The following is a 23,532-nucleotide window of genomic DNA, read 5'->3' as shown; positions in this document are numbered from 1 at the left end:
AGGGTAAAATGTTTGAGATCTCAACGTCTCCGGCATGATGTATCCGACTTCACCAGCCTTGCCGGAAATGCCGGACTCGTCGGCCGATCAGAAAAAAATTTTAGGACGCTTAAGCTTCGTCTTTAAGAGTGGAACGCGATAGCGTTATCGGGACCCATTCGCATCGCATCGTTCGCATATGGCAAGTAGGCTTCATTCACTGCAACACTGAACGTGGGAAAACCAGCCCACAAAGATCAAGCTTACATGATGCCCTTAAGGTCGCCTTCACGTTCAAACTGAAATGCATTGCTGGAAAGACGTTTTTTTCAGGGGCAATATAAGTGGTCTTATATTAAAATGTGAAGGCCCTAACACCTTTTTTATTATTTTAATAATTGTTTGCTATTGCCCCGACGGCGCGCAGGTCTGGTAGAAATGTTTGAGTTTCTTCGTAGCAGAATTAGGTTTTCTCGTACATTCAAATTAGAATTCGACGCCGATTGGTAAACAATCCGACGGCGAATGCGAATGGTAAAGTCGTGCTTTACCATTCTTCTGACGGATTTCACTGCGAGAAATTCAATTTTTGTTCACCAAAGCCTTGCACCACGTGGAGGGCCTGCGCGGTCGATGTGGTTGGATGATTTTCTCCGCCACCCGCGACCACACGCCAATTGCCGACGCCGGTTTTTCTGCGACACGGGGCTCTAAACGCTATCGCGTTAAAACTACGGCCATCTGTACAGAGTAAAGGATGAAAGCAGCTGAGGCTTGGCCTGGCCGGTGTAGAGGAGTCCATCCTCTAGCCCGGCCCAGTATATTTGTGGGCTCGTTGCAAAGTGCGCGTAAACTCACGGCCAGGCAGGCCGGAATCAAGCCGCGTAGTAAAGTTTCGTCCAGTTCGCTCCGGCGGCATCGCATCCCTGCATGATTTGCCGCCGCATCTACACTATGGCCACCGCGTCGCGTTCTCCTTCGTGACAAATGCAGCGTCCTGACAGCGTTTGTGGCGGTGTGTCACAAAGGTTTTCTTTCGTTGGTATACCTCGACGCGTCCGATGTAATTAATAATTATTGTGTGGGCTTTTACGTGGCAAAACCAACATCTAATTATGAGGCAGACCGTATAGTGGAGGACTCCGGACTAATTTGGACCACCTGGAGTTCTTTAGCATGCACCTAAATCGAAGTTGACTGGTGTTTTCTGCACATCTCCCGCATTGAAATGAGGCCTCCGTGGCCAGGATCTGATCCCGCGACCTCGTGCATAGCAGCCCAACACCAGAACCACCAAGCAACCGCGGCGGGTGCGTCCGATGTAGAGACGCCCGAAATGTCTCCAATGTGATGCACTATACCGGAAATGATCTCTCGAGAATGTCACCATTGAATACAACTTACCTTAGCTTTTCTTGCGCCATCCTGACTTATAGTACTTAGTCTTACCGAGAAAGCGTCTTGCAAGCACATCTCGCATGGGGGAGTGACTGTGCTCGTGAAATGTAGCCTATGCAGCTTCACCAAGCACAATTTAGATGCTTTGGGCGCGTTGGCTGGTCCATGTTGCATTTCCAGCTTCGGCGTGGTGCATGCTTCCGCTCTGAAAGCGGGAACAGGAAAGATGTGTTTGGCCTTCCGCCACGCAGCGTTCTTTACTGCACAGCCATAGAGCGAGTTCGGGCGCCCGACGGCCACGCAACGTGTCGGCATTCGCGCAAGTCACGTGCGCCGCGAGAAAGCACGCCGAAAGAGACACCGATATACTTGCAAATGTTGAGCGAGCGACGTGCCTGGACTCCCAGGCGCAACTGAGAGATCAGCAGTCGTACATGGTTCTGAAACTTCCGCCATTTCCGCTTCGCCACCGCTCACCGCCATGTGCACGCGTCCCCTGCTCAGGCGCTGTTTAAAAGCTGATAATCAGTAACTCACTAATTGGAGAATTACCAGCCCTGTCTATTCGACAAGATTGCATTGATAGTATATGCTAAGCATTTATAGGCAATGGAAACCAAGTAAAATTTCGTTGCAATTAGCCTTTAATCTCGCAGATTTCAGATACGGGGCATGCACACTTGCGCATAAAAAATTTCCGTATCTACGAAGCACGGGTAGCACGAATGATATCATATTGTTTGTTGCTTCTCCAGTTCACGGTTGACCAGGTGGTCGTATGTAGAAAGGGCTGCCAGTATATATATTTTCTGTGTTTCGTTTGAATAAATTCAGTTGCGAGTCTGTGCCATAAAGTTCTTGTCAACTGTCAACTGTCTGCGAGTCTGTGCCCTTCCTTCTCAAAATTTTGTGGTGCTCTTGCCGTGTTTAACTCGCACTTTTCAAAAATGAATCCGTACCAACTTGCCAAACTGTCCATACATTTATTGAAAATGGTGAACTGTACTCCGGCACTGATGATAAAAAATTAGAAACGCACCGGGTTCCAGACAACATATTGACCATACAACATATACAGAAACTTTCCTTCTAAATATGTCGCTCTTGTTTGCTCAAACAGCGCACAGTGGTGGAATTTTGCAGTGAGTTTTGTTTAATAACACAACGTCGGGCATTCCATGTCAATATTAGTCCCTAATCAATTCGAAGTTGGTGCCGTCTGGGCCGGTATTTTGTAGCGATGCCTTATGACTTATTCTATACTAGTCTTATCATCCACCGCTCACGGCTTGCTGATCCCGTTGATAACGCGAGCGCGCCGTCGCTCTGACCACTGACAAAGCGCGAAAAGGCATTAGCACCGAAAAGGCATTAGCTACAAAATACCGGCCCTACAGTGGCATCATCCACATTCCGCTGCAACGCTATAGTGGCGCCATCTTTCCCTGCCGTGCTTTAAACATACTGTTCACTTTTGCAGTGGCAGATGGCGCAACCATACCATTGTCACGGAGCTGAAATGTTCTCACTTGCGTCGCTGCAGTCGAGATTAACTTTGGATATTGTAATTACATTGCAAGCCATCCTCCATTTCGGTCCGACGTATTGTATGTCCTTCTAGATAATGGGTTTATTTTGGAATGAATACTTGTATGACGTTTATCTTAACGTATGTATATACATTTGTTTATCGACTGTGCATGAAGTGCCTTTTATATGTGTGGGTAAATGTATTTCTTAATCACGTATGTTGGTTAATGTATACAAATGAACATGTTTTGTACGTATGTAATGCATTTTTCTATTTTGTATCGCTGTAACGGAATGCCAAAGGAAGGGGCAAGAATCCCGTCAAGCTGCTGCTGTGCAGCTTTTTTGATCCTGACCCTTGCCCATTTGTTTTTATATTTTTCTTCTTTAAGAAAAAGGAAGGAAATTTAGAAATAAAGTTGCGAACTGAACTTTAAGTATTTTGCGGACAATGCTGTTATGTAACGCCTGAAAACGTGCTAGTGAACCAAGCACACTGCAATAGAGGACCTATATAAGCGAAAGTTTAGCTGAAATCTATCATCCGGTCGACTATTTTGCAGCTGGCACTTCTATTTGTGCCAAACACACACCTTAGGGAGGTAAGGGAGGCGATACTTCCTTCGTGGCGCTTTATAACCACTACCACTGTCTGAGTATGGCACACAGTGAAAGAGTCGCACTGGCTGCTGAATGAGCTGGGTCCTCTCAACGAATATCCTGCGCCGAAAGCTCGTTCGCATATTTGTTCGCATACAGCTGTTGGAATTTTTACGACAACGCCTCTGTAACGCGACCATTGTTGCGTAATGGAGATAAGCATACAGAACTTAAAGCCCAAACAAAGAAATTGGAGCAGAAATCGTCTACGATTACTCAGCAAGTATGCGAACAGCCGAAATGCGTCATGTGTCAGGCGTGCACTGCAGCCGGGCTCATCTCTCTCGCTTGATGATGATGTGATGATGATTTATTGGCATCCCCTTTGAAACGGGGCGGCGACAAATAGTCACCTAGCCTGCTTGATTTAATCAGGTATACTATACATGTTCTTTATCTTGCATTTTTGTATACCTATCATTATTTTTCTTTTTCAAAAATTTACCTTGTACCGCTGCCTATGATTTTAAGAGATCAGGTCGCATCCATCTTTTCCCTACTTTTTTTCCACCAGTACTCTAATCGTCTCTTGCTGATCTCTACGGTTGATCTGTTTATGTTTCCTTCCACTTTAAACCCAAGCGCTTCTGGGAGTTGCACGTTACCTACGGTTCTCGCTGGGTGGATCCCGTCGCATTCCATTAGGATGTGCTGAGTGGTCTCTGGATCTTTACTGCAGCATACACATGTCTCATCTAATTCCGAATATTTGTTCCGATATGTTTTCGTCCTTAGGCAACCGGCTCGAGCCTCAAATAGCAAGGCACTGCCCTTTGTGTTATCGTACAGATTTCCCTTCTAATTTCTTTCTTCTCATTCTTGTAAATCTCCATTGTCCTTTTCGTTTCCATTCTTTGCATCCAATTCACGGTCTCTATTTCTCTCACTTTCTTTCTGATGACCCCTGGTTGTCTATTTACAGTTTCGATTATCCTGTACTTGGTTGCCAACTTCCTTGACCTCTTCCTCCATTCTGTGTCCACGCTTTTCATGTAGAGATACTTGTGCACTTTAGCCGCCCATTTAAATTCATCCATGTTCCTGAGCCTTTCTTCAAAACTAATTTTGCTTTGTGCTTCTCTGACTTCAAAAGAGGCCCAACCCATGTCTCCATGCACTGCCTCATTTGTCGTATTACCGTGTGCTCCCAAAGGCAACCGGCCTACTGATCTTTGGTTAACTTCCAAACCCGCCAATATATCCGATTTTAAGCATATAATGGCATTTGCGAATGTTAGCGCTGGCACCATTACTCCTTTCCAGATTCCACGCACCACCTCATACTTATTGTGGCCCCACAGTGCTCTGTGTTTCATTAATGCTGCATTCCGCTTCCCCTTTATTTTCAGATTATCTTGGTGGTTGCTTGAGTAATTCTTTCCTTCGTTTATGTGTACGCCGAGGAACTTATATTGCTTCACTATGGGTATTACTTGCTGTTGAATTGACACCACGAAGTTACTCGTGTGCTCATTAAAGATCATAATCCCTGATTTCTCTGTGCTAAACTTAAGGCCTAGATTTGTCGCTGCGTTCCCACAGATATTCGCAAGTATCTGTAAATCTTTTTTATTGTCCGCTAGTAGCACAATGTCGTCTGCGTACATCAGTCCAGGGATCTTCTGTTGCACCATTTGTCCATTACGCATGTAGGATAAATCAAAACCTAATTCGCTGTTTTCCAGTCGTCTTTCTATGCCCTTGACGTAAAGCGTGAACAACAATGGTGACAGAGGGCATCCTTGCTTCAATCCTTGGTGAATTCCCACCATTTCATTTCCTTTTCGGCCTTCCCATGGCCTTCCCATAGCTTCCCCATAGCTAAAGAACCGCTGCGCCCTCTGGCGGTGCTGCCGTGTTTTCTGTGCATACCAAGTGAGGGACATAGACGTGCACAAAAGCTGCCGTCTCGGGGAGGTTCCTTGAGGAGCGGTACTTAACCCAGTGCGACTCACTCACGTGAACGGTGCCCATTTTTGACTGCACTATACCTTCACGATGGGCCTACATTTCGGAGGAATAGCCAGCTGGGTGGCTAGATAGCCGGAAAGCAAAACTGGTCTGACATTTCCAAGAACGCTATTCGCAGTAATGTTATGCAGCGTTTTCAAGTAATTCATGCTAGCAAAAAAAAAGGCAGCAAAAGCCATGGTTCAAACTCAACTTCACAATACTTACAAGAATGGAGAAGTGGAGGTTTACGTGAAAGGGGTATACATTTGTGAGGAAGACTCTGGTATAAATCCGAATAAGTCTCCTAAAAAATTGCTCGTAATCTCAGGTCTGACATCTGTAACAATAATAAGGGCATGGTCTGGCGACTGTGAGGAAGCAGAAATGTTGCCTGATGAAGGAAATATTTAGTCTTTTAACTATACAAATGTTTCAAACACGTGCCGCTATAGCTTAGAATGGCGTCACGCTGCTGAGCTCGATGACGTGGATCCAATCTCATCCTGCGGCCACATTTTGACGTGGGTGAAGTGCAAACAACGATCGTGTATTTAGATATCTAGGTGCAGCCTAAAGATCCCCGTGCGGTCAGAACTTTTCCGGTGTCCCATACTAGAGCGTGCTTCACGACGACGTGGTGTATTTGACGCCTAAAATCCCGGAAGACAATTTCATTTCAACAAATAGCTAGAGCACAGACAAAGCACCTACACTTAGATGGTATGAGCATCGTAGAGGTGGTGAAGTGTATGGTGCAATACATGGTAATATTATCGCCGCACTTTAACAATAGACTTTCACCAATTTGAAAATAATTCGCGTGCTGTATAGGAGAAGACAATAGGGGATTACTGTATGTTTTTTTTTACTTCTGGGAAAATCCGGAAAAAAATTCCGCTGAACTGAACGTCCCGATTGCTCAAAACATTCGTTTCCCTGCCGATACAGCCGCGTTCTGCCCTGTTATGACGGTGATATTTAAACGTGTGTCGAAAATTTCAGGTTATATGTTCAGTGCGATAAACAGTTATCTGTCGCACCTAAAATCGTGTTAAGCCCGTGTAAACTTTCTGCAAACGGTGGCAATAATATCTACATAAAAATCCTGTATAACTTATGAGAGTGGCTTGTTGGGCTAGTTGGTACATGGCCTTTTCTGTGGACATTGAAGAACTGTATTATTCTGTTCCACCTGAAGAAGTTTTGTGGCAGTGCGGGAAGCTATTGAATGCCAAGGGGAGACTTCTCTTCAAGGTAGTTGCGGCCTCTCGACTGAGAGTTTTATGGAACTTTTATTTTTTTACTTGTCAGATGCTTTTGTTAAATTCGATGGCAAGGTGATTTTACAGAAGAATGGCATTTGTATGGGTCAAGTGTTGCGCCGGTACTGTGCGGTATTTTCTTAGCGAAATTTGACAAGTCTCTTTCTGACGCTATTACCGACTACCGTGTTGCCCGTGTTTTTAGATATGTTGATGATTTCCTTGTTCTCTTAAGTGAGTGAGTGATTCTCTTAAGTGAGTGATAATGTTCTCTTAAGTGAGAAGTGATTGTTTCACTGACATCATTTGCAGTATCTTGTCGGTTTTTCAGCATTGCTCTCGACATCTTAGTTTCACCCACGAAGCACCACAAGAAAATTCAATCAGGTTCTTAGATTTGATTCTAACCTTTCATACTCGAGGTCACAATGCTGGGTTTATAGTCCAAGAACTAAAAAGACGTTGCTACCGTACCAATCCGCTCACTCGAAACTGGTCAAGCTTGGCATAGCCTTTTTGTGCTTGTGGAATGCGGTGGAAAAGAGTTGTATGCATCTCATGCAAGACAGTGCCTCCCAGCAAGACAGGAAACTGGTAGGGGCAGGCTATCCAAGGACTTTGATCACTGCAGTGGCTGAATCTGTGCACAAGCGTTTGAAAATGAAAAACAGAGGGGATCGCGAAGTGCGAGACAAAATAAAGAACTTGGTGGTAAAGCCGTATGTACATGGCATTTCACACAGATTGATAAATGGTTGCGGCAAGAAACGACGTCAGATTGGTTTGTTCTGCGCCTTGTAAGCTTGCAAAACTTTGCATGAAGGTCTCGCAGCACGGTTCGCGAAAGAGTACGTGCAATACCAAGCATGTCGCGAAGCACCGCACGTGCGACACATGTGTAGTGTGCAGTATTTCTTTGCAATGTGGTAAGATTACTTTGGACAAACCGGTCGCTCTGTGAATAATCGGATGCGTGAGCCTGCGAATTTAATACCCACAGGCACAGGAGGTAATATTCCGCTACATTGCGCTACATTGTAATCCCTCTTCAGTGATGTTTCAATCTGGGAAGGCTAAGACTCAGCAAGAAAGGGAGTTGATTGAAGCCTATCGAATCTATAAACATGGCCCGGAGAAGTTTGTAAGTGCGCCATCTGTGTTCCTTACCAAGAAAGAGCTTTTATTTCTTGATCAGTGTAGACGTGTATAGATAAGATTATGACCGTGTTTTTGTTATGTATGCCTTACGCATGTTCAGTACGGACTTGGGGGACGTCGTTTTTATGTATGAAGTTCAGTTGTTAGTCCAGCCACCTTCCTGTCGCTTTGTCTATGTCTGCCTTGCGATTTTTTCTACTTTCATGTTTGCTGGCATTCTCGAAGTGTAAACTGTATAACTTGCTTCTCAACAGACCCGTGAAAACGTTGCTCTCCTAATTATAATATGTGTAGCAGCACCGCCGTTCAAAATTTTTTCTGTGCTCATTGTTACTTTCTCTATAAATTCAAATTAATTCGAAGTTGAAACGTTGCACAAATTCTAACGCTTCTAGGAAAAAGAGTCAAATGTAAGCGAATGCTCCAGTCTAAGCGTAGTACAGGTAAACAATGTCACGGCTAAAACACCATGGTTACCACTTAGTTGGTATATAAAAAAGGGTATTCTTTACGCAAAAAAAGAGAAAGCGACCCATAGGACCAAGTTGCAAAACTTTAAAGCTAACAGAGAATAGAAAGATATAAAGAAAGCTTAGTTTGTGTGAAGGGGTGTAGACAGGCAGAGGTACAGATCACTTTATAAAAACAACTACAAAGTTGCATAGAAAAGAAGTAATACATGACACGGTAAAAACAAGACACGGTAAAAACCATGACACGGTAAAAACAAGACGCGCCGTCAGAAAGCATGCTTCGTTTGGGGTCTCTTCAATGAAGGAAACACTACTGCTAGACTTGGCAAAAGTTATGAACAATCTCCAACAGATCATTTCAAGGTACGGTATGGCACATTTCTATTTCATAAGAATAAACAGCGCGACAATTTTGCACTGCGCTTGCACAGTGGTCTGTACGCTGGGTGGGCAGAGCACTTCACACCCAAAACCACATTCAAGCACCGCGGCGTGAAGATGACATTACATATGCAAGCCACCGTCCAGGACATAAACACTTCAACCACGATTCAATGCGCCGTGTTAGAGAATCGCTGCGCTAACGTTCTCGTAAGCTACGAATAATGGCGCACGACAATGCGTGGCACAAATGCCTCTCGCTGTGTGTTCTGTGTCCTACGTAGACGAACCCCCAAGTGGTTCAGGCAAGGTAACATTTAACATCACACAGCGACTGTCGTACAGTGTCAGCATCACCGCCAGATGTGGTCATTAAATGCTCACATGGATTCCGAAAATGTGTGAGATCTGCATAATTTCGCCACTTGCGTTTATTTGTGAATTCACGTGCTTTCCTGCTGTGATATATGTTATTCATTGACTGTTTCTCCTCGCAGTGGCCGCACCCGCACCATTCTATGGCTTCCTGTGCACAATCACCGAGACAGTGCGCGAGAGAACGGGGTACCTGCCTCCGGACAAACTTTGCGACTACCTGTTCTACGACTCACTCTACAAGGACGGAAAGAACTCCCTCATTGCTGGTTTCGATAAACTAGACCTAGGTGTCCAGTTTTTCATCAGTCGGGCGTCCCACTACAGCAAGACGCGGTTCGGCATCTCCTTCGCGCCCGAGTGAGTGCTTGCGGCCACTTATTGAACAGTTTGGATAGCACTTAAAGGGAATGCTAGATTGTAGGCTTAGAAGGTGTTTGAGCAATTTGCTACTAAGAGAAGGGAATTTTACAGCAACTATATCCTACAAATTTCATGCTCAAACGAGCACTACAAGTACTTGAAACGTGGCGCCAAGGTTACTTCCATCTGTAAAAGTAGGCGTGGCTTCATGGTATTCTATCACAATTCCTTTCTGAAAAAACAACAACTAGAAAATAGAAAAGGTTGTGTTTTCTTTTTTTTTAACGCAACCGCGTTAAGGGCCCATGTCGCAGAAAATCCGGCGTCGGTCTCGGAGTGCGGCGTCCGCGACAAAGAAAATCATCCCGAACCCCCCCAACCCGCAGACCTTCTACGTGGCGCAGAGGCGCTGGTCAAATAATTGAATTTCTCAAATTAAAATGCCTCAAGAATCATAAACTACACTTAACCAAAACCTACTGGTATGATAGCGTCAGATTGTTTTTTGAATATACGAGAAAACATAATTATGTTACGCGGAAACTCAAACACAAACGCCGTTTCCAGCATTTCTACCTACCATTAATACAGATGGCGCTCACCTCGTCGGCAGCGGTGCGCCGACGCGAAGGTGCAGAAAAAAAGAAAGCTGCAGTTACCGGGAAGCCTGACAAGCAAGGGATCTTAGAATGCTATCGCTGCCTAAGCGTCCTCTCTTTTTTGTTTTTATTGCATTTGGAATTTGGGATGGTCATTTTTGGTGACTTTAGATTTTCACTGCTTGGTTTATTTAGCAGGAAATAGCATTGCTGACCGCTTACAGAAGAGCGTTTGTGTGTAACTCCGCGGTTTTTTCAATGTTACTCAAGTTCTCTCAACTTTTTGATGCAATCACAGTTGTCGTTTTGACATGTTACACTTAGAAGTCAAGCATGCCTCGTTTCTCATGAAACCTTCAAAAGGATCGCACATTCCGCGGAATCTTATACCTCATCCTTCCTCCGCAACTTGGTCAAGCCACGCTAACGAGGGCAAGCCCCATGAAAATTTCTGGTGTTTTGTTGAAATACTCAAAAGCAAGCCTAAGAGGTAAGCCAGACTGATTACCATTTAGTTTTTCATAAAGGAATGACTGGTAAACGATGTTGGAAGTTATGTCCCTGTTGAATTCTAGGAGTAATGGTTCGCAAGTTAACATTTAACGCAATTTTTTGTGAAACACTGTGTTGACTTGGAGATGAACATGTCGCAAACGAACCAACTTGTAACAGCCAGCTAGTTTTTTTTTCTACATTGCTGTAGTTTGTGTATGTCATCCGCTGAACTACACTAATTGTGTTACCTCACGTGGGTTTATTACATATATATATATATATATATATATATATATATATCCTCACCAAATTGCTCTAACAACGGGCTTTTGTCGTTGACAAATATACTGCGACGAAAGTGTTACGGTAAACGTTCTTTTGTGTCAATCAAAAGCATACTCTGTGGACAACTTTTCATAGAAGTTTCATTGCTGTAACTGAAGTGCCTATTTTTTGGAGGTTTCTTGACAAAAATGGTAAGACATATAGAAGCTTTCAATTTCATTACTTTTCATCATTTTATAATAAAACTTGATATGTTTAATGGGGACTGTCATTACTAACCCACGCAACATTTGGAAAATATTATTTAGGGAAAATTCAAAACCCATAAAAATCTCTCACGTGCTATGTGTGCATACCATCCCCCCAAAATTACGACATAGGTGCGCGCGAATCAGAGTGTGTGGCCTCTCCATGATTGGGCTACGGTGTAAAGACCAGTCATCATTTTAACGCTCATGTTTGCATCATGTTTCTCAAGCCATCAGCGTCATTCTGACAATATGTTTCAATCAGCGTCAACAAGGGAGAAAGGGGAGACCCGTGACTACCACATGAAAGAAAAAAAATCCGAGAACACCTAAGCACTTGCTTAGAGTTGTGAATTCGAAAGCATTAATGTCGAATTGAACGCCGTTGAGCCCCCCTTCGAGTTTTGCGGGGCGAGTAATGTACTATAGCGGTATGTGCTGCCCGTGCCAGCAAGCAGCAGCAGCATGCGGTGCCAACGCTGCATGCCGCCGGCGCCCTGCGCAACGAGAGACGGAGGAAGCAGCAGAGGCCATCAAGGCCGGCTAGCGCGCGCAGCAGCTAATCTAGTGGGGGTGAGAAAGAGAGATACAGACTGACTTCCAAGAGCCAGAGCCGGGGCGACGTGGAATCGTGGCAATGCCCTCTCCCCTCGCTCAACACCTGGCACCCTAGCGTTCCAGCAAGTGTTACCTTCCGCCCGCTCTGCTTCTTCGAGGTGCGCTCGTGACATGGCGTCACAGCCAATGGGAATTTAGGTGCCGTTTCGCTTCTACACACGACAGACGCCGGCTTTGTTGGTCAATGACTCATTTGATGCTTTGGCCTAAAAACATTGCTCGTGATAATAATGCAATTCAATTTGCTACAGTTTGCAATGAGTCGTGGTGTACGTCTTGTCAAATGACGGCAGGCAGTCATGCTTGGAAACAGAGTTGCCAAAATATTTACCATCATATACTGTAACATTTCTTACTGTGTGCACTGTGGTGAGTGTGTGGCCGAAGGAGGCCCTACACCAAATGACGCACTGACAAATATTTGGATGTCGGAGAACTACGGAGAAAAAATACAGCTAGAAACCACCCATAACCATCGTTGTGAGCTTCTTTCAAAACCACTGGAATTCCGTTGAGCCGCATTTTATGCAAACCACCTAATATAACAAGCGCGATAACGGGGAAGCAAGCGCTGGTAAGATAACTACGTGACCCATGCGACTGCACTCTGTAAGTTTGCAGGATTGGTCAACATTACTCGGTGAGAACCCGACCGAGCGGACAAGCCAGAATCCACAGATGAACGTAATACAGAAGGCATTGCTTTTGTACTGAAGGCAGTGGGCCACGGTGCTGGTGAAGGAAGAAGACAAGCGACGCTTGTCTTCTTCTTCCTTTTTCTTCTTTCTGGGTTTCTGTTCCACATCCTGGAACTCCACAGTTGGACGCTACCATGCTTGACGATGCGGCATCACTTCCGCCTTGCGCCGTGACTCCTCCTGGCGCGACCGATGCCCCTGTGGGCGTCTTCGCTCATGCCGTCTACTCGGCAGTCACACCTGTCCCGCACGCGGAAGTTATCAAACTCCTCCAGCGTTTTCGGGCATCATTCGACATTGGCCAACCGTCCTTGGGTCGAGCGTCAGCATTTCAGTCAGCAGTCGTTCACCATTTCGACACCGGTCAACAAACCCTTTTGCGCCAGCGTCCGTATCGTGTGTCGGCGGCTGAACGCCGGATGATCGACCAGCAGGTTGACGACATGCTGCAGCGTGGCATCATCCAGCCCTCTAACAGTCCCTGGTAATCTCCGGTTGTCCTCGTTAAAAAAAGACGGCTCCATAAGGTTCTGCGTTGACTATCGCCGCCTTAACCGCGCAACGCGCAAAGATGTCTATTCTCTACCGCGTATCGAAGATGCCTTGGACAGCCTACAGAGCCCGGAATTCTTTGCCTCGCTGGATCTGCGCTCCGGGTACTGGCAAGTGCCGATGGCAGAGGCTGATCGCCAAAAGACAGCCTTTGTAACACGTGATGGCCTATATGAATTCACCGTCATGCCCTTCGGCCTCTGCAACGCGCCTGCCACTTTTGAACGAATGATGGACAGCATTCTCCGAAGCCTGAAGTGGAACACATGCCTTTGTTACTTAGATGACATTGTAGTTTTTTTCTACTGACTTTGCGTCACACCTCAGCCGACTCGAGCAAGTCCTTGCGTGCCTCACCGCTGCAGGACTGCAGCTAAATTTGGAGAAATGCCACTTCGGCGCTCGCAAGCTTACTATTCTCGCTCATGTGGTCTCAAAAGACGGTATCCTCCCGGACCCTACTAAACCAACTACCCTGAAAGAGCTTCGCAGCTCCCCTTCGGCGAAAGACCGGCACGTTCGATTCTCCACGGGACGCCACGTCGGCACTCACGAAGAGATTGCGACGCATCCCGACGCTAGGCCTATCCAGGTGGGCCTAAGCAACGCCGTGCGCCATCGCTGATGAACTGACGAGCTCATCACCGACGAGCCGACGAGCTCACCGCCGACAAAAGAGACTACGCGAGGCGTCGGCACCTACGACATCCTCAACGCTTCGGACGAGCCCGACACGGACGCGACGAGAACTTCAAGACGACGATCTGTAAGAGACGATCCCGTTTCCGATTTACGACGCAGGTAGGCCGGGGCCAAGGTGGCCAGACTTTGGCGAGCAAAAGCTAAGACTGAGCGAGAGACTTTAAGGCGGAGCGAGGCTCCAGAAATGAGATAGTTGTTTGGTAGTAGTGTTGTATTAAGTTAGAGATTTGGTTTATCTATTAAGTAAGCTTTTTCGCTGAGTTATGTCTAGATATGCGTGCCTTTAGTTGTTTAGTCGGCTTATGCTCGTATTTCCGACGCTTCGTCCGCAATTTTGCCTCCATAATCGCCCCCTTGACCGCGCTTCTTACCGGCCGTTCCGAGCTACCGGACTGGTCCCCGGCATGTGACGACGCATTTCAAGAACTGCGCCGCTTACTCACCTAACCGCCAGTACTGCGCCACTTCGATCCCTCTGTTCCAACTGAAATCCACATGGACGCTAGTGGTGTCGGACTAGGCGCTGTTCTTGCACAGCGCAAGAATGGCTTCGACGAGTACGTCGTAGCGTATGCCCGCCGCACCCTTACCAAAGCTGAGGCGAACTACTCCGTTACTGAAAAGGAATGTCTGGCCATTATTTGGGCTATCGCAAAAATTTAGACCTCACGTGTATGGGCGCCCTTTTGACATCGTAATGGACCATCATGCCCTATGCTGGTTGTCTTCACTCAAAGATCCAACTGGTCGGCTCGCTCGTTGGGAATTACACCTACAAGAATACGACATCCGTATTGTTTATTATTCAGGCCGAAAACATTCCGACGCAGACGCTCTTTCCCGGTCACCCCTGTCACCTGATCCTATCTGCTCGTCTGTTTCCGCCTGCGGTGCCTTCGCCCTCAACATTTGCGACATGCCATCAGAGCAGCGCAAGGACCCATGGATCTGTTCGCTTCTAGATTTCCTGTCTAGCCGGTCGCCAGCGCGGATCTCTCAGACGCTCCGTCGCCAAGCCACGTACTTTATTATTCGGGATAACCTGCTTTACCGCCGCAACTATAACTCCAGCGGCCGCAAGTGGTTGCTTATTATTCCCCGACACCTCCGCTACGACATCTGCGCCACTTTCCACGATGACCCACAATGCGGCCACGCTGGGGTATTGAAGACATACTCTCGCCTCCAGGTTCGGTACTACTGGCGTGGTATGTACCGTTTCGTTCGTCAGTATGTACGGTCATGCCCCCTGTGCCAACGCCACAAGACGCCACCTAAACATGCTGCCGGCCCCTTGCAGCCTTTACCATGCCCCTGCTCGAGCGTTCGACCGCGTCGGCGTTGACGTATACGATCCGCTTCCCAGCACTCCCAGCAGCAACCGCTGGGTTATTGTTGCTATCGACCACCTTACGTGGTACGCAGAAATTCAGCCCTGTCATCTGCCACAGCAAAAGACGTTGCTGGTTTTATCCTTCAGAACCTGATATTACGGCATGGAGCACCTCGAGAATTACTAAGCGACCGCGGTCGTGTTTTCCTCTCTGACGTCATTACAGTGTTGCCAAAGAAGTTTCGCATCATTCACCGCACTACCACGGCATACCATCCCCAAACTAAAGGCATGACAGAGCGTTTTAATCGCACCCTTGGCGCCATGTTGGCCATGGATGTTTTATCTGAGCACTCGAATTGGGATCGGATTCTGCCTTTCGTAAAATACGCATACAATACTGCAACGCAATGCACTACTGTATTTTCACCTTTCTTTCTTCTTTACGGACACGAACCTTCATGCACAATGGACAGAATTCTACCCTACCAGCCGGATCCTTCGGAGCAGACGACTGTTTCCCCAGCGGCTGCATATGCCAAAGAATGTCGCCAGATCGCTCGCTCGTTCACATCCCAGGACCAGTGGCGCTGGTCCTAGGATGAAGAACGCTGGTCCAAGAACGCTGCCTTGTGGTACACCTGAAATAACGTGTGAAACAGGAGATGAATTGCTGACGATTGGAGATGAAATTGCGAGTCCATGTTACTGTAAGAGAATCTAGTTTAAGAGCAGATAATTTCAAAATCAAACGGCAATGTGCTACAAGGTCAAACGCTTTCGGAAAGTCCAGTAAAACAGAATCAGTTTGTAGATCCTTTTCAATGTTAGTATGCAAATAAGGTGTTCGAATAATTGCGTCTCACATAATAAATTTCTCCGAAATCAGTGTTGATTAGTAAAGAAAAATTTGTTGGCTTCCAAGTGGATGTAGACATTTCATGCAGTTACATGTCCTTGCATTTTGCAGCATATAGATGTTAATGATATGGGCGCTAGTTTGCCGGTGGTGCGTATTTATTACCTGATTTAAATATGGGTACAACCTTTGCTATCTTCCACTCCGAGGGAAGAAGGCCAGTCTCAAAAGATTGCCTGAACATGTGAGAAAGAATTTTACAAGACACTATGATGGGGTTTGTGAGAATTTTAGATTAATGTCAGCAACCCCACAGGATGTGGTTAGCTTGAGGTTATTTATCAGGCATGCGACCCCTTCAACTGTTATCTCTTTAGGTGACATGCATTGGTAGTTTAATTCTGATACATCCGGCAGATCAGGCTGATCTTCTGTAGTGAATATAGAAGAAAAATAAGTATTGAAAGTAGAAGCGCATTGAGTATCTCGAAGAGGAGTGCTATTATTGGCATGTAAGGAAATTTTATTGTGGTCTCGCAGTAAAAACCCCATTTGACTGATTTTTTTCATGCTTGAATGCCCAGTACCCGAAACAAATTTCGAATGGGTCTAATTGGAGGAACTTAATTGGCTATACCCTGAATTCACAAACAATCCTGGGCTCGATTTGCTTCTTCCGCTCAATGGTGATCCCGATTTCTATTAGCTTCCCTTTTCGTAACGAGGCAGCGACAGTCAGCCAGACTGCTTGAAGTAATCAGATTTTAGTACATATGTTGCAGGCTAGACTTTCCCTTATTGTTCCTCCGTCTGTTCGCTGTTTATAAAAACCTTTATCTATATATTGCACAGTTACATATACCTGTACCTGCCACCACTCTACTAATCTCTTCCCGCTTTTGTGTTTTCACCAATGTTTTAAACGTAGCTGGCTTAAGTTGGACCACTAACCAGTTTGCATCTTTGAATTCACAGTGGTTCTAGGGGTGGACGTTCTCTACGGGCTTTCCTTGATCCCGTAATTCTAATGTTATAGGGTGAGTCGTCTTAGCGTTTTGGCTGTAGCAAACCCATGCCCCTCATTCTCTTGAAAACATTTGCGCCGATATGTTTCCGCCCTCAGGTAGCCAGATTGTGCCTGAAATAGCAAATCGCTGCCCTTTGTGTTGTTCTGCAGATCCTCTTCTGATTTATTTCATGTATTTTTAAATCTGGTTGCAGATATCTATTTCAACTTTTCCATCAAACCTAACGGTGGAAGCATCTCTAAATTTGATTTCGGTGACTACGGGTTGTCAATTTGCACTTTCAGTTACCCTGTACTTGCTTGTCGTTTTTTCTTGACCTTTTCGTCCATTCCGTGTTCACGCTTGTGAGGTAGATTTTGTGCACTATAGCCTCCCGTTGACTTCCATCCACTTTTGTGAGACTTTTTTTTTCAAACCTTCTTTTTTTCTGCCTTTCTCTGGCTTCAATAGAAACCCAAACTGTCTCACCGCGCGGTTCCTCATTTGTAGTTTTACCGGTGGTCCCCAGTGCCAATGAGCCTACAGACGTTGGTTAACTTCCAACCCAGGCATGCTTTTTTAAATGCGTAAGCACTTCTATGCTTATCCCACGAGGAAACCAGTACGTGCCAAAGGCGATAACTTTCAAGATAGGGCCCCCAGCAGCGAACGAATTGAGCGTCGTGCTGCCTCTCAATTTAACGTTAACTAAGCAGTGTCCCCATGGCGTGTTGCTTTTAAAATAGGGCCCGCGAGAACCCAGCTCACACGAAGCTTTCAACACTCGCCGCACTCTGTCTCAATCGCAGATCGCTTTCAAGAGAAGGCCCGCTCAGCCGCGCCATACGCAGCCGCCGCCGGAGATTGATTGGTCACGGTTCATGATGGGAGAAATCTAGGCCTTAAATTTAGCCCATGGAAATCGGGAATTGTGATCTTTAATGAAGAGACGAGTAATTACGCAGCAGTTCGCGTCACCGCAGCACTGTCGTTTATGCTGGTCGGATCAAGTTTCATAACATTGATAACAACACCGGGCTGCATGGAGATTAGCAAGTGGCACAATGCTTACGCATACTTAGAACACTTCCACATTGTTTACTGAGTGATTTTTTTTATTTGAAGCCCTATAATGCATTTGCTAACTGGCATCGTTGCGTGCTGGCATCGTTATACTTTTCCAAATCGTTCGCACGACGTCGTATTCACTGTACCCCCAAAGTGGCTTTAGAGTTTCAGAGTTTCTTTTTTGCTTCGCATTCATCCTTAGATTATCGTGGTAGACATTACCATTGGTCTTCTCAGCGTTTATATTGATATGCGTACATTAATTTTTATTTTTTCCGGTAAGCGCTCTTTTTCCTTCGACCAACTGTTGAAGTCATGGGCATGTATCAACTTTCTCGACTGTTGTGACCCGTTTTACCTACTGTCTACGTTATAGCCGAACTTTGTGTATCCAGGTTGCCTGCGTGACGCGTACGGTGTTGTGCATTCCGGAAGGACCACGAGACGCCAGCGATTAAGCAGGAACATTCAACGAGCCATGTATAAATGGCCGATGCACTTGAACCACGCAATCAGATTTCGACGATGAAGGACTGTGCTCGCCACTGCCTCCGTGCTTCCTCGCTAAGTGCCCGTGTTCCGTGCATTGCGGGCAGGTTAAAGAGCCGCTGTTCAAAATTATTCCGTAGTCCCTGCTGCGGCGTGCCTGATAATCAAATCGTAGTTTGGGCCCGTAAAAACCAAGAATTCAATTGTTAACTGGTTTGCCTGGGCACAAGTTCCCCTGATAATAAGTTCGTTTTTACAGCGTAAGCTGCTATGGGCTTATTTCACTAGCCCTTTCGGTTCGCGATGGTGTCCGCCGTTGTCACGTAACCCCTATCGCCAGAAATGCGAGACAAAGTACCTGGTCTGCGCCAGGATCGAACCCAGACCCGCTGCGCCAGAGTGGGATACTTTACCACTGAGCCACGCTAGCGCTTGCTATCAATCGGCCGAAAAATGCCCTATAAAAGCGCCCTAGGCAGGCGCAGACGACCCGAGCCTCCGCCAGTATGGTGGCGCCATCTAGTTAAGGTGTCTGGAAACGCCGCGTGCGCAGGCGCAGACGACGAGATGCGATTCAGACGAGGCGCGCAATCAACGCCATTCCAGCCTCCGCCAGTATGGTGGCGCCATCTGGTGAAGGTGCCGGCAAACGCAGCGTGAGCAGGCACAGACGACGAGATGCGATTCAGACGAGGCGCACAATCAACGCGATCCCGATGTGAGATGTGCGCCACGTATTCTGGCTACCTCTTCGGTACACGTTATGGCGTCTCCACGCGAGGTACAAACCGCTGCTGAAGAAACGAATCGTAGAGCTGCGTGCCCGGCTACAACCAGGCATCATCGGGCTCAGCAGACTGCTGTGCAGAGAGCACTACAAGCTGCAGCTCGCCGTCGACTCCGGGCGGACAGTTCAGATCGTTGTTATCAACACGACGCGAAGAGATTTTGCCGCGAAGACCGTGTTGTGCATGGTGCCTAAATTGGAGCCACTCTTGAGCCGCTCCACCAGCTTAGCTGTGACTGTGCTGCGTGTGCAGTGCAGACCTGTGACTTTGTTAGTAACGATCCTGCTACTGTGTGGTACGACAACGGCAACGTGACTGCCGGTGGAGGTGCTTCAGCGTTAATGCTCGAGACAGGCCCGCAACGCCGTCAACCAAGTGCGAACGGCCGAGGCAATGGCAACGCCGCGCCCGACCATCATGCTAGCGGGGGCTTCAAAACTTGCCCTCGAGCCCAGACTTCTACCGGAGAATACCTGGAAGACCAAGACCAAGCCTTCAGCCACGATGACAAACGCAGCTTTCGTTGCATTCATTGTACTGAAGCTTTGACAGACGACCAGAAACCTTTCTTGAGATTCTTGACAGGATCTCAACGTTTAAAACTGAAAGACAGAGGACATGTTGCGCCATGTGGACATCTCCTGGGAGACGCGGCGACGACTTGGCTTGAGAATCGGGGATACACTTCAACTTGGGACCTCTTTAGCAGCAGTTTCTTGGAGACGTTCACAAGTGTACATTAAAGAAAATGTACCGAACTTCTATTGTAATCCAGAATGCAGCTAGCGAACGAGAACATTTTCCATCTTCAGGTCTTTTCCGGCCCGCTGACCCGGAAATGTCATAGGAAAAGAAAAGAAAGAAAAAAATTGTTTCTTGATGCACTGCGCGAAGCAAGAGCGCTTCGGCGGTCTGAACCGAAACTCGCCCACGAACGTAGCGGAATTTCCAACAGAAGCGACAACGATCGAGAAGGCGCTAGGTGTAGGCGCTAGGCAAGTGCTCATGCCGAAATGCGAAATCAAACCATCAGGTACCGACGACCTGGAAGATACTTGCGGGTTCATTGCGCCCGCAAAACTTCGCAAGATGTTCCGTTGATCGCAGCCTCAAGTGGCTTCCATCACTGACATCATCAAGGAAAGACTTCAACGGTCGCTGGGAGTTTTCGAATTGCAGTCCTAATCGCCGCAACCCCTGCCGGAAGCTATGATCCATAGCACCATCGCTCGCTGTTAGGTTCCTCCCCCCATGCCCGTGCCTTGGCCCCGTGACATCGCTATAGGCACCGGGCGCGGAATAGGCTTAGACCTGTGGCTTGTGCATGCGGCGGCACCAGGAATGTAATGGCATATGGCGGCTGGGCCGGACGTAGAGTTGGTAAAGTATGTTCCATCGGTTCTTCAATATTTCTTCACTGAGGGGCTAGGGGAGCTGTTGCTTGAAGCGCGTGCGTGTGTGTGTGTGTGTTTGCGGGCTGGTCATGTTATTACAAGTGCTAATTAAACATTACATTGTTGCCTCCGGTGATATCTGTCGCTGAGGATGAGATTAGGTCTGATATGCAAATTCTTTATCTCAAAAAGCAGTATCCCGCGATTGCTTAGTATCGTATTCTGAGATTTCCCAGGTATCGGAGGGACGGGATGTTCAATTTTCGCCTGTTATTATTGCAGTATAACGCCCAGGGTGTGCGTCACAACTGTAGTAGGCTCAAAGGCCAGCGTTGGCGGTTATTAAAAGCACATGATGCTCTTTTCCCTCCCAATAAAAAACAAAGAAACACAGTGTGCCTTTCGCGTGACGGAAGTCACATTTGCTCTCTGCCGTGCGTTCGCGCCCCGTGAAAGCGCGCGTCCCTCGCACGCTTTCACTTGCACATAACAGCATACTGCGCGCGGCGACAATTTCATCGCCGTTGGACTTCATACGGAACCTCACGGCGACGGCGATGGCGAGGACGACGCCGATGGCAGAAATCCGCTTGGAGTGTCCATATAATTGCTATCAGAATAAAATCTTAGACTGAAGCACGCCCGCTGATCAGGTGTACCTTCACTGCACTAAAAGATAACATGCTGAACCTTTTTGGTTCAGGTCGTGACTTGTGTTTCTCTTTATGCAGGGGAGACCTCCTGCAAGACTACAAGAAGGATATATTCTTCCGATATATTGACGCCATTTGGAACTACAACATCTCCCATTTCGGCTTCGTAAACCTCTACAGGCAGTTTGCAACTAAGCCAGTGGTCACTGAGGCCCTTTCTGTGCTCAAGGTGATTTTGGTGTAGTTCGTTTTCGTAACTTGCCGATTGGAGGAAGATGTGGTGTTCCGTGTCAGATTAGAACGGAGATAAAGATCGAGCACCAGTGTGGCCATTTTAGCTAATTTGTCGCTACATTTAGCAGCTTGTAGCTCTGTTTAGCCACAAATTTATTCATTTAGCAACCAGCGACATTTTCTTAGGACAGACTGAGCAATTTGGAGTCGTTTTGAGATTTCCTTTTAATATTTAACAGGTAAAAATATCTGGCCTAAACTGGATGCATGGGGTGCGTGCGCTGTTTCAGTGTGGTTAAGCAAGCACGCTCCGCTACCACGTTGCGCTTAACTGGCAGAAAGAATTCATTAAAAGATGCTTTTTTTTTAAGTTTACGAAACCTATGCCGCAGTTTCTGCAATTTCACTAAATCCTGAATACTGCAGTTGACCAATAAATTGGTGAATTCATAGCAGGCGTAGCAGTAAAATAAATGACGAATACTGATAAATTTTGCCCTAACATAGAGAATAAAGGAAGATAATATTACGACATTCAGCTGTGAAAAATAGGACGTGTCTTATCGGGTGGGCAGGTTCATGCGAAGTCCCCACGAATCCCTATGCACAGCTTTTATTTTCTCGCGGCTTTTGTAGAACACGCATGAGCAACGCAGTATTTGAACAGTATAAAGGTCACGTAATTGACAATCGCCGTGATAACACAAACAAGCGCGTGCCGCAGAATCTTTTTCTAGCACTGAAAGAAAATTGCAGCCATAAATCTGAAAAAAAAATTGTGGGGTTTTATGTGCCAAAACCAGTTATGATTATGAGGCACGCCGTAGTGGGGGACTCCGGAAATTTGGACCACCTGGGGTTCTTTAACGTGCACCTAAATCTAAGCACACGGGTGTTTTCGCATTTCGCCCCCATCGAAATGCGGCCGCCGTGGCCGGGATTCGATCCCGCGACCTCGTGCTCAGCAGCCCAACACCATAGCCACTGAGCAACCGCGGCGGGTAGCCATAAATCTGGGCCGACATCGTTTTCGGGCATACAAATTGAAACTTACCTGTTGAATGGTGCAGAATGTGTAGTCTAAAGCTAAACAAAATACTTCTGGTCCTGAAACTCCCGCCGAAGTTTTATATAGCGACAAAAGCTGCCACCAGAGGCGCCGTTGTGAGTAGAAGGGCACCGATCTGCCGCGCTTGGAAGGGCAGTGTGGGGCAGTAGAACGTTCGCGTGGATGTTTGCCGTAAAAAACACGTAGCCCACATTTTTTTCTCACTGTTTTCGCTAACTGAGCATAAAAGTGATGACTCTTGACAAAGTAAGATAGCATACGAGTTGTTTACTTCAAGTCAAGCATACGAGTTGTTTACTTCAAGTCATTGATTTTCACCAGTGGTTCAACCAAGGCTGCCCGTCGAGTGATGCAATTCCGCTTGTGCTCGTACCTTTACCTACGTTTCTTGATTCCTGTGTAGTTGATTAAAATCGTGCTCAAATTATACAGTGCACCGTGACTAAGCTTAAATGACTCAGAGAATAACGTCGCCTGCGCACGAACTTATGGTGCGTCCACGGGGCTAATTATCCTGCTAATTGCCTGTTTCTTCTGCAGCATCACGAAGCTGTCAATGAGAATTTCACTAGCAGAACAAGCACGTCTGAATATGAAGCCATCTTGGCACTAATTGCAGCAGCAGCTGTGAACAGTGCATGCTAGATATAGGCAATATGTGTAGTTTCTAAGCGAAAGTTTGCGTTTACGCATACAAATTTCACAACATGATTAGTTCGAATCTGCGCGACTATATTTTGCTTTTTCATCCATTCACATTTAATGTCGCAGTGACGATCAGTTCAAGGTTGGCGTTCCACTTACTCACCCGAAAACACCACCCGAGTTTTTTTATTTAAAAAAAACGATAGCGTTTTATTCTACATTTGGGATCTGCATTGCACTTCTCTAACGATTGTTCGTTTATAT

At 46.6% G+C, this 23,532-nt stretch overlaps 1 long non-coding RNA gene across 1 annotated transcript in view; it reads right to left on the bottom strand.

Annotated features, from left to right (window-relative positions):
* The window catches only part of LOC125939974 (uncharacterized), a 45,214-nt gene extending 22,658 nt beyond the window's left edge, over window positions 1-22,556 (bottom strand). Inside the window, exon 1 of the long non-coding RNA XR_007463214.1 lies at window positions 22,509-22,556. This is a non-coding gene — a long non-coding RNA (uncharacterized LOC125939974). The remainder of the gene's footprint in view (window positions 1-22,508) is intronic.
* Between the last annotated feature and the right edge of the window lie 976 nt (window positions 22,557-23,532).

The sequence above is a fragment of the Dermacentor silvarum genome, chromosome 9, assembly GCF_013339745.2.
Source record: "Dermacentor silvarum isolate Dsil-2018 chromosome 9, BIME_Dsil_1.4, whole genome shotgun sequence".
Taxonomy (NCBI): domain Eukaryota; kingdom Metazoa; phylum Arthropoda; class Arachnida; order Ixodida; family Ixodidae; genus Dermacentor; species Dermacentor silvarum.
Note: the sequence above shows the minus strand (reverse complement) of the source record. Positions and strands in the feature narration are given on the sequence as shown.